General features: G+C 35.0%; 1 pseudogene; it reads right to left on the bottom strand.

Annotated features, from left to right (window-relative positions):
* Positions 1 to 1,186: 1,186 nt before the first annotated feature.
* LOC130719320 (homogentisate solanesyltransferase, chloroplastic-like) lies at positions 1,187 to 10,923 on the bottom strand (annotated as a pseudogene).
* Between the last annotated feature and the right edge of the window lie 306 nt (positions 10,924 to 11,229).

Genomic DNA, 11,229 nt, shown 5'->3' with positions numbered 1-11,229 from the left:
CCAGATAATAGAGAAAATAATTTCTTAATAATACCATTGCAATGTTAGTATATTTTTCATAATTTTAGTATTTTTTTTTCTGCAAAAGATTTATTGTAATATGGAAGTGTTGAGATACTCGACATAGGATTACAAAACCATATAAAAGAGAGTTAAACGCAAAAAGAAAACTTGGGTAGTTTATGTTGTGTATGATGCTATTCGAAAAGTATGAGCATGAATTAGGAACGCGGAAATTCCTTGCAATTCGTGAGTTTTTTTGAATTGTAAGTCCTCCGCTACGTTAGATCATATGTGGTCAAAATTACATTCTTCTAAATATTTGTTTATACTTTTTTTCTCTTAATTTTATTTACATTATTAAAAAAAACTCCTTTTTTACAATTGAATATTTTGATAATAGATCCATAGTATCACATGTAAACGATGCAGAGGCAAGAGAGGGATAGATCCATAGAAACACTTTATCCGCGTCACTTAGATTTAGAGGACTAATTGTGCTTATGTTGCTTCTAGTGGCATATCATCATTATTCTTGCCTGGAAGTAGAACAATTCATTCTAAATTTTGCATTCCATTAGATGCTACAAAGATCTCAACATGTAATATAAAGTAGGGAAGTCTACGAGCAAAGCTTCTGCTTTAAACAATCCTTATTCTACGGGATGAAGCTCAATGTTGAAAAAGTTTTGTTTCGAAGCTCTCGAGGTTACACTCTGAGATTTAATGGGGTTGAAAAATGAAGACAGCGTACATAAACCTTTTGGAGGAAAAGTAGTAATACTTGGAGGTGATTTTAGACAAATACTACCTGTAATAACTAGAGGAATCAAACATGAGGTTGTGAAAGCTACTGTAAACTCTATCATGGTGGAAGCATTGTAAAGTTATGAAATTGTCTAAGAACATGTGGCTAACCGCAGCTGAGACGACTGATGAGAAAAGAAATCAAGGAGTTTGCAAATTGAATTCTTAAAATTGGAAATGACGGCCATCCTGATTTCGAAGCAGGAGAGTATGATGTTCAAATCCCGCCGCATCTGCTCATCCCGATTAGTCCTGACCCATTAATGGAATTGATTAAATATACATATTCTGACGTTCCGCACAAAATGAAAGACCCGCAATTCTTTCAAGATAGAGCAATATTGGCCCCTACACTAGAGGTTGTTGAAATGATAAACACTTACATGCTTGGTATGATAGCTGCTCCAGAACGTGAATATCTGAGCTTCGACTCTGCCTTGCGATCTGATGAGGATTCTGAAATCCGAGGTGAATGGTTTACCACAGAATTTTTGAATGAAACTAAAAATTCAGGCATCCCTAACCACAAACTATTATTTGAAGTGGGTATTCCAATCATACTCTTGAGAAATATAGACCAAGCATCATGTTTATGCAATGGAACCAGATTAATTGTGTATGAACTTGGTGTGTTATTGGTGCAACTGTTATCACGAGAACAAATGCTAATGACATAGTGGACATTTCAAGAATGAACTTGGTACCTTCTGATTCCAAATTTCCAATTAAATTTAGAAGAAGACAATTTTCAATTGCAGTATGCTTTGCGATGACATGAAAAAAGCCAAGGACAAACACTATCTCAGGTTGGGCTCATCCTACCGAGGCCCGTCTTCACTCATGGTCAGTTATATGTAGCTCTCTATAGAGTACGTTCAAGAAAGGGTCTTAAACTTTGTATACTGGATGAGTCGGGCAAACAACATACCAGTACTGTAAATGTAGTGTTTAAAGAACTTTTTGGAAACGTTTGATGCATACAACAAAATTTCATTTATTTACTTCATTTTTCTTTTCATATATTATTACACTGTTGATTTATACACGATTAACTTATTTATAATTTAAAAATTAGATATATATAAAAATATATTAATTTATTACAAAATTTCAACATAAAATTCCGTGCAACGCACGGGTTATCGCACTAGTAAAATAAAATAAAACTAATTTGCACAGCATTTGCATTGAGAACCTCTTCTTTTAGTGCCACAATATGAATATTTAACCATCAAATAAGTTGTAATGCGTAAAATAATATAACCAATTTTCCGTGTAGTCATTAATGTTACAAATATCAAGGCCCAAGTTCATCTTATGAGTTTTGATAACAGTAAATAAGATGCTACAATTATTTTCATGCAGGATATATATTAAAAAAAACAGTAAATAAGATGCTACAATTATTTTCATGCAGGATATATAATATGTTACCTTGTTATAATTTGCTTGTTCTAATATCTTTACCTGAAATATGATAAAACAAATTACCGTGGTCATTTTACAATTGCACAAGCTTAGCAAATTAGTTCCCAAAGAAGCTATTAAGCATACATAGTTTTTGAGATAGACGAAAAATTTAACACTATAGGGGAAATAATTTGCTCTATGATCTCAACGTACATAATCATTGCAATCTAATCAGCTTACCATGTCTCACAAAAAAGTTTTATAGTGTGAAAATACTACATTTAATGGTGACAATGATATCTTCAAGAACTTGAATCTAGATCACGCTAGGTGGAAATGGAATGGGAGGGTACCTCCTCAGCTGTAGGGCCTCGCCCGGTCCCGCTTGTAAACAACGATTGCCCTTGAGATGACATAAGAGAACGGTGAGCAAAATGCACCAGGCGGGCTCAAGGGCGAGCTATTAATATTCAGGCCATGTGGGAGCGCTCTTCAAAGGGCATTGGGAAAGGCGTTTCCTCTTACGTCCCAGGAGGGTCAACCTCCTGACTTAAGGTTTAATATAATCCTATTAGAGCGAGTTTGGTTTAAATAGTAGCTTGTATGGCCTTTCAACCTCCTGCATTATTTGTGTCACCTACCAGAATGAGTTTAGTAGCTTTTATAACTTTATGGCTTAATAGCACTTTTGGTCCCCCACGAATGTCTTTTGTGCAAAATGAGTCCCTAAACTTTAAATATAGTATTTTTGGTCCCCAATGTTATACTCCGTCAATAGTTTTGGTCCCTTTTCCATTTACCGTCAAAAAACTAACGGTTTTGTGGAAAAAATCCATTAAAATAATAAAAAAAAAGGCTTAATTGCACATTTGCTCCCTCATCTTTTGCCATTGTGCGAAGTCCCTCCCCCATGATTAAAATGAGCGAATTTCCTCCCTCATGTTTCAAATTGTGCTGCGGTTAGTTTTCCATCCAATTACTAACGGCGGTTGCTATTTTCACCACCTCCTTTTACTAACCACACCCCTCAATCAGAAATAAAAATAAAGGAAAAAATAAATGAAATAAACGACAAAGCAGAAGCAGAAACGTTCAATGGTTCTTCTTGTGCATACACTGAGCATGGTTGAATGCACACCATGACCTCGCAGACGATTCAGTACCACAAATGTTTTCGCAATCCCACGAATAACAAGAGAGAGAGGCACCGTGGTTGCAGCTCCTCCGCTATCTGACTGAAGGATTTGCAGATTGGGAGAGAGAGAGAGATAGATGTTGCAGGTTAGAGCTTTCTTCGCATCTTCTCGCTGCAGATCTGGTAGGTGGGTCGAGGTTGATCAAAAGGAGAAGATGATGGGGTTTGGGTACTGCAACGGTGATTCTTAGAGCAACGATGGTGGGTTTGGCGTGTGCAGCGACTCGAAAAGGGAGGGGATGGTGAGGTTTGAGTTAATCCCTTTGACACACTCGTTTTTTCCTCAGAGTAACCCCTGTATTCGATTAGGATTCAGATTTTTTCTAGGGTTTGGGTTAATCTCGACCTGGGTTAATCCTTTGGCCCACTTCTTGCTGAATATTTGGATTTTTTTTCTAGGTTTTGAATGTTTTTTCTGGGTTTAAAACATTTGAATGGGTCTGATTTTTTGGGAATAAGTTTGATTTTCTGGAGATTAGGTTTTGATTTTCATGAAGATGTTGGAAGGAGGTCTGGGTTTGGTTGAAGAAGATGGAAGATAGAGGTTTGATGATTTTATGGATGATGGCCATGAATGATTGGTAATCCGGAATTAAGATGAAGAAGAAAGAGATTTGAGATTTTTTTTACAATTCTTGTTTTCTAATTTTATTTGTTTAATGTGTAATTAACATATGCTTATGTTTCATCTCAATCTTTGACTTTAAATCCCATTTTGCAGGTCATCACTCATCATTTACCAGATACAGTACGATTACCTTAAGAGAATGAGTTCTATAATTTTCTTTTTCAAAAAAAATTAACCCTTTAGTTTCTGGGTTTTGTTTGATGATAGGGATGAGGTTGAAGATGAAGATTTAAGCCTCAATTTCATTTTTTTTTTTAACGGTTTATCCGTTTAAAACAGGTGTAGGTGTAAATTGGAAACAAGGGGTGCAAATAGTAAGCCATGTCAGCTGCTCCGTTAAGTTTTAAACGGCTCACTAACGGAAGGAGCTGATTTTCACAATTTGAAATATGAGGGAGAAAATTCGCTCATTTTAAACATGAGGGATGAACTTCGCACAATGATAAAAGATGAGGGAGCAAAAGTGCAATTAAGCCTAAAAAAAAATCCAGAAACATGTTTATCATCATGTTCATATATGATCTTCACCTTCAACCTCTATCATCTTCAATCCTAAAAACCCTAAGTTCAAAAACCTGAATTACAAATAGAACTCAGAAATTAAAACTCAAAATACCCACACTTTATCCTCTCCATTAATTAAAACCCAGAATGTTTGTAGATGTGAGGAAACCAGAAAAAAAAAATTCAGGCTTGAAGAAGCAGACAAAACCCAAAAACCATAAGTCACCATAACCAAAACTAATTTCTCCCAATCAAACATTGGTGGGTTCCATTGCTCGTGAACTCCACCACCAAAATTCTGACCCATGAATTATTCTCAACCCTTGAATTGTTCTTGAAACCCCACCAAGCCCACCAAATTCTTGAATCAATCTTGAACTTTGCTGGTGCAAAGGAAGAAAAAATCCAGCCTCCTTCTTCAACCTTCATCAACCCATAGAGCAAAATGAAAATCTCAAAATCGTCAATCTCTCCTCTCCTCCCTACCTCCCTCTTCATTACTGCATACCATAACCAAAACAGTAAACCCAGAACCGATTTTCTCCATCCTCACCTCGAAGAGTATAATAGAGAAGAAGAGAAAAACAGAGAACCCACCCACCTCGATCTAGTTTTCTCTCAATATGTGTCCTCTCTCGATTTGGGTTTTCTCTCGATCTGTGTTTTCACTTGATTTGGGTTCCCTCACCACCAAATCTTGAAAAGATTCGACCTTTGCGTTGTAGAGGACCACTAGATCTACTCATTCGGCGCATGTGGGTGAATGGGTAAGCCACTGAGCCAGGGTTGTGAAGAAGAAAGGAAGTGAGGTTCATACAGAGAGAGGGACAAGGCTCAAGGAAGAAGAGAGAAAGCGAGATTTGTGAGAGATAGCAGAGAGAAAGCGAGACTCATAGAGAGTGGGATAAGGCTCACGAAGAAGAAGAAAGGATGCTGCGAGATTCATTTTGGATTTTTTTTAAGAATATGATAAAAGATGATTGAATGATGTATGTAGAAGATGGAGAAGTTGATGAATTTTCTGGAAAATCCAGAAACCGTTAGTTTTCTAACGGAATAAGGAAAAGGGACCAAAACTGTTAACGGAGTATAACGTTTGGGATCAAGAATGCTATTTTTAAAGTTTAGGGACTCATTTTGCACAAAAGGCATTCGTGGGGGACCAAAAGTGCTTTTAAGCCTAACTTTATTTAGAGATTGTGAGGTTTAGGCTTATGGACTTAAGATTATGTGAGATTTTTCAACTTCTTCCCTTCGAATTCCACATAGTTATGTTAAGTCGAACAGTAGATATCTAAAATCTCTTATGTTCGATTTTGGTGATAACGATGTAAAAGTTATAAGTATGATTAGACACAATATATTTTACCAAAAACTTTAAGGTACTTAGTGTATGAACTATCTCACTTATAAACTGTTAATATTTTCTTTTTCATTTAATACGAGACTTGTTACTTCACACTTGATATTCCAATACAAATATGTAATTAGAGAGAATAATTAACAAAGTGGATTTTATTCAGAGTAGTGTGGTGACTGGCTACTGGCTAGAGTGGGGAAACTATAGCAACATGAAGGATCAAATGAAGAAAAGATAAAACATGTATATATGGAAATTATTTTAAACTAGAATGATAGCCTTAATTAACAGTTAACAAACCTGGTAAATCAAGCTTAATGCTAAAACTACATGAGCAGGTATCATAAACCAACCCCTGAAAGCCTGTGAACATTGTCAGAACTTACATAAGGTTCTGTTTTCATGTTAGATAATGTCAAGAATTTCATTTGGGTGATGGACACAAGTTTAATTATAATCACCTGTGGCATGTAAATTGCTGCTAATATGGAAACACCATAGTTCATCAGCAAAACTCCAGAACCAAGGAAAGCAACGTTACGAACTCCTAATTTTACAGCAAGGGTCGATATCTGATACCTGTAGAGAATATTTATTACATGCAATGCAATGCAAATCAATATTAAACTGCAGCTAGCTTAATGCAAGCCCATATATAATAACTTGATCCCAAAACTTAATTAATTACCAACATCTGGAAGATCTTTTACTAAAGCCATTACCACCGCAAGCAACGTCACAAAGGTTGTGATGAAAACCATAGGAGGGCTGCAGAGAGTGTTATTCAAGAACAAATATACGTTAATTAATAGAAAAATGTCACTTCTTCTAAGAACAAAATTTGAAGGTACTTCGTCCTTTTCATAATAAATAATAATCAATTAGGAGTTTGAAGTGCATTAACTATTTTTGGCTTAAATATATTTTAGGCCCCGACTTTGTAACTGCATTATCATGAGAAAATTGTTTTTTTTTTTGAAAGATGAAGGAATATCTATTAATGACCACAAAAAACCCCTAAGGACAACACCCTCAGGGAGAGAAGATAACCCAAAAAAACGAGTTATCTCAACGATCAAAAGAGAACCCAACTAGGCCGAAAAAAGGAACAAAACCGGGTTAAAAACCAAACCGTACAGCAATGGAAAAACCAACAACACACCCAAAGAAAACCCAAAATATAGCCCGGAAAACTACACAAATCAAGCATTGGAGTGATCCTCGTACACCTTTTCCAACCCTCGGATAGCCTCTAGGTCGGTTCCCTCAAAATCAAGCCCCAAGACTTTGCCGAGAAGCCACGACTTTTTCGACCGAGTAAAGTAAGGGCCACCGCACGCCGGAAGAGATGCCGACGCTGCCAAGGGAGAAAAGCCCTCAACATCATCCTGCACCTCCACGCAAGCCAGAGGCTGAGCAGCACTCACGCAGGAAGGGGGAAACTTTTTGGGACGGCCACGCCGACGAGGCTGGAGAGCAGGCTCCACAGCAGACAAGACCTAGAAAATTGTTAAAATTAAATTAAGTCATTTTACTTACATATCATCAATTTTGATAAGTAAACAGTTCAGTGGTGAACACTGAAATTTTTTTTTCTTTGCCAGGGGGTTTAAACCCTGATCTTCACCCTGTAAATCTATATATTTTCCTTAGCTCACCAAGAGTAATCATATGAACTTTTAATTTAAGATCAGTTTTGATTCCTCTAAAATACTTTAATCAATTTAGTGTGTATGTATGTTCTCTTCACCTTCTTTCTCTTTCCCCTTCTTTCTTTAAAATACTTGAAATTGATTAAAATATTTTAGAGGGATTAAAACCGGTGGTTAAAAGTCAAGCAAGTCACTTTTTAGGTGACTAGACTCATCATTGGACTTTTAATTGATCAAAATTGATGATACGGAAGCAAATTAACTTAATTTGATTAAAAAATTTCATTGGTAACATTTTGAATATTGTTTTTCAGGGGGATTCTTCTTATAAAGTTAAAGATCTAAAACATATTTAAGTCTTTTTTTTTGCCAAGAATACCTTTATTATTTGAATTTTCTCTCTCTTACCACTGACAAATTGATATCAATTTTCTCTCTCTTACCACTCATAAGCATTAATATGACAAATTGATATAAATTTTCGAAAGTTAATATAAATAGAGAACAAATTTAATTCTACTAACTACGTACATAACCACTTTTCTGAAACTCTGTGAGTAGTTATTTGACTCTCTGATAACAAAGAATGAAGGTTGTCACAATACTCTCTTTAATATTTTCTTTCCAACACTCTTTTATAACTAGTTGAAATATATGAATGTGGGCTAGACGCAATTGAGTGGAATCCGGTTGTCAAAATTAATTTAATAAAAGCGCATTATTTCTGTACCTTCTAAAATAGGAGTGTTTAAAAATTCATTATTTACCGTATGAAAGAATAAATTGCAATTATAAAACTTGTTATAGAAAAATTATGACAAAATTAACTTTAAAATATGAAATACCTCCACGTTTAAATGCACTAACAAAAAAAATAATAAGCTCAAACCCACCTCCACTCAAACGCAAGCCCAATGGTAGCTCTAATGGCATAGTATACACCAAAGTTAAGTAGAACACCCCGTGTCTGCATCAATAAACCTCTTATATCTATCAGTCTTATTGATCAACTAATCATCAACAATATACACATATATATAGAATAAGTGAGTTTGATTTTAGTTTTTTTTTTCCTAAAAAATAATGTTTAATGACGGTAATAAAAAAAACAATAATTTTAAAGATGACCGACACCAAAACGTCACTTTTTCGCCGAAAAATTAAAAGAAATTAGAGACTAATTTAACTTTATATATAAATTTATATCATACCGTGGCAATAATAAGTAATGCTGCAACTGGAAAGCGTTTCATCTTTTTTTTCGAAAAGAGAAATAGTATAAATAACAGATAATGTTGAGAAACAACCCCTCTCAACAACATGGGTGCAGTAACCTGGCCAACCAAAAGAGGCTGACAAAAACCAACCATCACAGCAAAAACCATCCCAAAAACCTCTAAAAAAACCAACAAACACCCACCAAAACCCATCCAAAGACCCAAAACCCCTACAACCCAGAAAATCAAGCAAATGCGTAATGCGTAAAGAGAAAAAAGTAAGGGCCCGGAGGTGAATCCTACGACCAACAAGCCAGCTGCTGTGAAATATATAACCAAGAGCCATGCTAAACGAACAGAAATTTCTCCTGAAGCTATTGGTAAATGAGGTTTGTTTATCCTGAAAATCAGTGAATATATATGTAAAACTAATTTAGAAGACTGATGGAAATTAGAGTCTAATTTTGATGTAATATTTTTTTCCACTGCACTGTTAACAATTGGATTTCAAAGATTTTTTATCATGTCAGTTAATATAATTAAAAGAAAATCAATCTCCCATATTCATAAAATCTAATTAGTTAACCGTGTAGAAAAACTTTACATTGTCGATGCATGCAACTTTTTACCTAGAATTAGAATTTAACTTAGATAACAACGTGAATGAATATAATTCCAAATTCAAAGAAAAGAAATGATATTATGAGATACAAACACATCCAACATCCAACAGACATCTTATCTATTTAAAATTTTTTTTTCTCTATTATATGAGTGTCCAAATGACCTTATACAAATTTGAGTTGAACCACGATAACGTTTAGTGGACCAATGATATTTAATTAAGATAAGTGATAATATGAAATTTCTAGTTTATTTATTTTAAATATCATCGATCCACCAAGCATTAGTGTGATTCAACGCAAACTTTAGACAACCACTATATATCATATCAATTTTTTTTATATTTTAATTTTCAATTTGAGTGTCTATTAAATGTGTTAAATGTCTGCATAATTCGCACAAATTATTTTGCTACTGTTAAATAACTGTAGTGTGGTTAAAAACAACTTTTTTTTTGAACGATGTGGTTAAAAATAACTCAATTAGTGAGAAATGTGCAAAAGGGAATTAAGGAAAGAAATAAGAGAGTTGTAAGTTTATACTTGTCAACACTAATGTCATAGATTTGATTGATGCCAACTATATAAATATTCGCACAAAGCAGGGCAAAAAGAGTGGAGACTGCTTTGAACCAAAAAGACCACTTCATCAAATTTGAGTGCTCAACCAAAGCTCTTGCCCCATAAGCACTGCAATAACAAACTAGACTTTAGTCAACTAGCAAGAAATACATTGTTAGAGCGCAAGTTGTGAAGTTATATATGTATACATATACTTACACTAAACAAATAACGGTACCACGTATAGTATAAGGTCTTAAGAATCTCCAATATGCATCTGCAAAATCTAAAACTCGGTTACCAAATGGACGAATAGACCCGGATCCAGCAGCTCCGATCGCGACTTGAGCGCAGGCCTGCCAGAAGAAACTAATTAATTAGAGCACTACATTGATAAGGATGTTGAAAGAAAATAAACGAAGGAGATTGCCGCCGCGCACCAGGAGCGTTGCAGCGGCCACATATCTGAGTCGAGAAAGGGTTAGAGAAAAATAAATGAGCAGAGATAAAGAATAAAGTAGAAAAATAAATAATATGTTTTAAAATTAAAATTAAAAAGTTTACACATACTATTAGATGCATTTTTTTAATGTATGTTTCTTTTCTTTCTAGACGGTTAATAATACAACAGACTCTTGACACTTTCGTTTCGTAACATATGATAATTCCCAATAAATTAAGAATGCGTTTGTTTCAGTTTTTTTTTTAAGAATAAATCAAACGCACCCTGATGGAAATGGTTCTCTTTGGAAGAAGATAACAGCAGCTTCTTCTTCTTTGATCGTAAAGCCCTGCTTCACCTGCAGTTGAATTAAGGTGTTTGGAAAATCCTCCTAAGAAGAAACGAGAAGAAGGTTTTGCTTTTAGCATGGTGGGTAGCAGTTTGACAGAACAATGCACAGAATCCCGTGTGGGGATCATGCCACGGTGAAGACGAAGTGGAGTTGGAGAGGAAGAAAGCTCCATATATGTTAGAGGGCCCAAAATTTTGCAAATCTTTTGTAGAAATAATTAGGCTGCTGTATTATTGAAAGACCACAACAGTTTCTTCTTCTCTTTACTTATGGATTTGCAGCTGAAGACAATGTATTAAGCAGTGTGGCCGTGTCTCTATCTTATCCTCTCCTTTATTTCTATTTGTGTCATAATCCTCTCCTTTTGATGTGTTTTCCAAACCAAACCAAAAAGGGAAATCTAGTAAAAAAGTCCACCTTAATTCTTTTGTTTGGACCTTATAAAAGGGTATTAGAATCTTTTGACATGTCATGATTT

The sequence above is a fragment of the Lotus japonicus genome, chromosome 5 (assembly GCF_012489685.1).
Source record: "Lotus japonicus ecotype B-129 chromosome 5, LjGifu_v1.2".
NCBI lineage: Eukaryota > Viridiplantae > Streptophyta > Magnoliopsida > Fabales > Fabaceae > Lotus > Lotus japonicus.
This window is presented reverse-complemented; position numbering and strand designations above follow the sequence as displayed.